Here is a 5,369-nt window from a genome sequence, read left to right as displayed (position 1 = left end):
AGCAAGGAAAGAATAACCAAGATGGCCGTTGAGTTGAAAGATGCCGCCGACCGTTACCAACTTCTTGAAAAAGAAAGCCGAGCGAAGGCGACGGACCTGCAGAAGGCCATGGTAGCAGCCAAGGAAGCCCGCTCCAAAATCAGAGCGACGAAGGAGGAGCTATGTCAAGCTAGAGATATCGCGGCCGGGAAGCCCTTTTTGTTGCGGACTAAGTTCAGAGATCCGAAGTATGCCCCTGTTGATCAACTATGGAGTTCTGCAGATGCATACGTGGATTTGGCTGCAAGTGCTGCTGATTCGGCCGAGTACTTCAAGGATCAAAAAGATCGTGAAGTGGAAAAGCTATTCTGGTCATACTTCCATGCTCCAGTGCGTCCGCTGCTGTTGAATGAGCGAATGGCCGAGTGGGCCGAGCTCCATAGGTTGTCTGGACTTGCCATGAGGTCTGTTGTGGATCATTTGTGGCATGAAGGGCCAAGGCTGAATAGTTACTTTAGTTTAGTGCAACAATTCCTTGGTGATGTGACGCACATCGACGCTATGAAGAGGTCGGCGTGCATAGAGGGTGCGCGGATGGCACTTGCCCGTGTCAAGACATACTGGGCAGAGATGGAGGCCACCACTATTGCAACACAAGGTTCGGCCGTGGGCCGAGTAGGTGCCGAGCACTACTTTGAAGAAGTCCTTGAAGGCGCTCGTTCAATAGAGGCTCAGTGCTCGAAGAATATTATGTTCTAGTGACATGTATTCCCATTGTAAAAACAATGTTTTATTGAACTATAAAGGCTGTGTTTATACTTTTGCCTGAAAGTATTATGATGCCTCCTGTGAGGCCGTTTATGTATATATGTATATAACCTGAAAGATTGCAGTCGTCGGCTTCAACCCCCATGCATATAATGTGGGGGTGTTCGCAGAAAACGCGTATTCACACTTGATCTAATGTCTTGGTCCATGAAGGAGGTGTTAGCGTAGCGAGCAAGGAAATCGGACTATATTGCTTTAACACTTTCACTTAGCCATAGGAGTTTGACGGTGGGACTACTATATAGCCCCTGGTACTTCCGCGCTCGTCCAAATACGGGGCACGTATGTACGTGACCGAGAAACGACCCTTCGTTAATGCGAAGGAATCCCGAAGATTCCGCTAAGGCATCGAGTGGTTGACCAGTCTCGCACTTTATCATGACAGTCAGTTTTCGGCTTTCTCTACTGAGGTGCTCATCCGGATGAACCAGGGCACAATCGCAGTAGTTCTCCCAGTGCCGCCTTAGCCGACAGAGCGGAACGTAAGGTAGCAAAACACGGGAGCCGGGCAAACCCAACATTTGACCAAAGACATGATTCGGAGCTGATGCATATAAGGCCAAACTCGCGATGCCGAACACTCCCTAAGGTATTCGGTCTTTATAACATATGCCGGGCTGAACAATGCCCGTAATAATAAACCCCGAGTGTCCAGGTACATGCAATATCTTGATGTGGCCACATGCCAATAACGTCAGTATCCTTCTCGGTTGTATTGAGTATCCGGAGGATGTGAACAACAAGAGACAGTAAAAAAGGTTTATGCAGGGTCTTAATCTGAAAAGAACCCTTTGAGCGGGTCCCTGCTGCACGTCTGCGCCTGTGTCTCCGTTGTGCCATGTCCTGGACGGGTGTAGCACGATTGTCATCTATAAAAGAGAAGAACTTAGGTGAAAGTTGCCGTGCCAGAAAATTGGTTATTATCAATAAACCATTGAAATTCAAGATAAGTCAAGTTGAGCCGAACTAGCCCTGATTACACGCGGGAAGCCCCTGGTACCGTCTATGAGGGTTTAACCATCAAACCAATCTCATGTATATGTAGTGATGCGCCGGACTCGTCTAACCATGTCCGTGGTCTTGACGACCTGACATTTATTCTGGTTGGTGAGGCCGTCTAGTGCTCGGCTGTTAAGGCCGCAACACATTCTTTCGCGCCTAGAGAACGCTCAATATTTCCACTAACTGTGATGGTGCCACGTGGACCAGGCATCTTAAGCTTGAGAGAAGCGTAATGCAGTACTGCATTAAAATGAGCGAAAGCCGCTCTTCCGAGTAGTGCTTGATAGCCACTTTGGAATGGAGCGATGTAGAAAGTTAACTTTTCCCTTCGGAAGTTGTTGGGAGAACCGAATACAACCTCTAGTAATAGAGAGCCCGTACAGCGGGCCTCTGGGCCTGGTATTACTCCCTTGATGGTAGTATTACTGTGGCTTATTTTTGTCGGGTCTATCCCCATTTTGCGGATTGTGTCCTGATATATCAGATTTAGACCACTGCCGTCATCCATAAGGACTCATGTGAGATGGTATCCGTTTATTATTGGGTCTAACACCAAGGCAGCCAATCCTTCATACCGGATGCTTGTCGGGTGATCCCTGCGATCGAAAGTGATCGAGAAGGCCAACTAGGGGGTGAACTTGGGGGTGACGGGCTCTACGGCGCGTATGTCTCGGAGTGCAAGTTTGCTTCTCCTCTTCGTCACATGGATCGTGTTTACTGTTTTAACCTCTGGTGGGAATTTTTTTGTCCTCCGGTGTTTTGCTGGCGAGGTTCGTCCTCATCTTCGCTTGGTGTCTCCCCTCCCTTGTGTTCGGCATTTAGCTTACTGACTGATAACCCACAAGTATAGGAGGTCGCAATAGTTTTCGATAAGTAAGAGTGTCGAACCCAACGAGGAGCTAAAGGCAGAACAAATATTCCCTCAAGTTCTATCGACCACCGATACAACTCTACACACGCTTGATGTTCGCTTTACCTAGAACAAGTATGAAACTAGAAGTACTTTGTAGGTGTTGTTGGATAGGTTTGCAAGATAATAAAGATTACGTAAATAAAAAGTAGGGGCTGTTATAAGTAAAGAAGCAATAAAGTAAATATAGCGAGTGTGGAAAAGTGGTGGTAGGAGTTGTGAAATTGTCCCTAAGCAATTGACTACTTTACTAGACCGATAGCAAGTATTATGTGGGAGAGGCCACTGCTAGCATGTCATCCCTGACTTGGAATTCTATGCACTTATGATTGGAACTATTAGCAAGCATCCGCAACTACTAATGTTCATTAAGGTAAAACCCAACCATAGCATTAAGATATATTGGTCCCCCTTCAATCCCGTATGCATCAATTTCTATGCTAGGTTGAAGCTTCTGTCACTCTTGCCCTCCAATACATAGTCCTATCAACATAAAACTAACCCTAGGGTGTGATCCTTGCGCACAATCATATGATGGGCACCAAAGGACAACAACATAACCACAAGCAAATTAAATCAATCATAGCAATTCATCAACCACCGATAGGACAACAAAAATCTACTCAGACATCATAGGATGGCAACACATCATTGGATAGTAATATGAAGCATAAAGCACCATGTTCAAGTAGAGGGTACAACGGGTTGCGGGAGAGTGGACCACTATAGATAGAGGGGGGAAGGTGATGGAGATGTTGGTGAAGATGGCGGAGGTGTTGGTGTAGATCGTGGTGATGATGATGGCCCCCGGTGGCACTTCGGTGCCACCGAAAGCGAGGGGGAGAGAGCCCCCCTCCTTCTTCTTCTTCCTTGACCTCCTCCCTAGATAGGAGAAGGGTTTTCCCTCTTGTCCATGGCCTCCATGGCACGGGAGGGGCGAGAGCCCCTCCGAGATTGGATCTGTCTCTCTGTCTCTCTCTGTTTCTGCGTTCACAGATTCTTCCCTTTCACCGTTTCTTACATTCCCGGAGATCCGTAACTCCGATTGGGCTGAAATTTTGACACGAGATCTATCCGTAAATTAGCTTTCTTGCGGTGGAAGAAGGGCACCAACCACCTTATGGGCGGCCCACAAGGGTCATGGGTGTGCCCCCTGCCTCGTGGCCACCTCGGGCACCGTCTCGCGTGGATTTTTCTTCCCAAAAATCATATATATTCAAAAAAAATCTACGTCAGTTTTTATCCCGTTTGGACTCCGTTTGATATGGATATTCTGTGAAACAAAAAACATGCAACAAATAGGAACTGACACTGGGCACTGGATCAATATGTTAGTCCCAAAAAATAGTATAAAAGTTCCCAAAAGTAAATGAAAGTTGTAGAATATTGGCATGGAACAATCAAAAATTATAGATACGATGGAGACGTATCAACATCCCCAAGCTTAATTCATGCTCGTCCTCAAGTAGGTAAATGATAAAAAAAGATAATTTTTGATGTGGAATGCTACCTAGCATAATCTTGATCACATATCTAATCATGTCATGAATATTAAGATACGAGTGATTCAAAGCAATAATCTATCATTTGACATAAAAACAATAATACTTCAAGCCTACTAATAAAGCAATCATGTGTTTTCAAAATAAAAAGGCCAAAGAAATTTATCCCTACAAAATCATATAGTCTGGCTATGCTCCATCTTCTTCACACAAAATACTCACATCATGCACAACCCCGATGACAAGCCAAGCAATTGTTTCATACTTTTGACGTTCTCAAACCTTTTCAACTTTCTTGCAATACATGAGCGTGAGCCATGGATATAGCACTATAGGTGGAATAGAATGGTGGTTGTGGAGAAGACAAAAAGGAGAAGATAGTCTCACATCAACTAGGCGTATCAACAGGCTATGGAGATGCCCATCAATAGATATCAATGTGAGTGAGTAGGGATTGCCATGCAACGGATGCACTAGAGCTATAAGTATATGAAAGCTCTAACTGAAACTAAGTGGGTGTGCATCCAACTTGCTTGCTCATGAAGACCTAGGGCATTTGAGGAAGCCCATCGTTGGAATATACAAGCTAAGTTCTATAATGAAAATTCCCACTAGTATATGAAAGTGATAACTCTAGAGACTCTCTATATGAAGAACATGGTGCTACTCTGAAGCACAAGTGTGGTAAAAGGATAGTAACATTGCCCCTTCTCTCATTTTTTGTTTTTTTGTTTTTTTCTTTTTTTGTAGGCTTCTTTGGCCTGTCTCTTTTTTGGGGGGGGCTTCTTTGGCCACTTTTATTTTGATAACCTCACATGGGACAATGTTCTAATAATGATGATCATCACACTTTTATTTACTTACAACTCAATATTACAACTCGATATCTAGAACAAAGATATGACTCTATATGAATGCCTCCGGTGGTGTACCGGGATGTGCAATGATCTAGCGTAGCAATGACATCAAAAAATGGACAAGCCATGAAAACATCATGCTAGCTATCTTACGATCATGCAAAGCAATATGACAATGAATGCTCATGTCATGTATATGATGACGATGGAAGTTGCATGGCAATATATCTCGGAATGGCTATGGAAATGCCATGATAGGTAGGTATGGTGGCTGTTTTGAGGAAGGTATAT

The sequence above is a fragment of the Triticum dicoccoides genome, chromosome 1A (genome assembly GCF_002162155.2).
Source record: "Triticum dicoccoides isolate Atlit2015 ecotype Zavitan chromosome 1A, WEW_v2.0, whole genome shotgun sequence".
NCBI lineage: Eukaryota > Viridiplantae > Streptophyta > Magnoliopsida > Poales > Poaceae > Triticum > Triticum dicoccoides.
The sequence above is the reverse complement of the archived record's forward strand: the minus strand, read 5'-3'. Positions refer to the sequence as shown.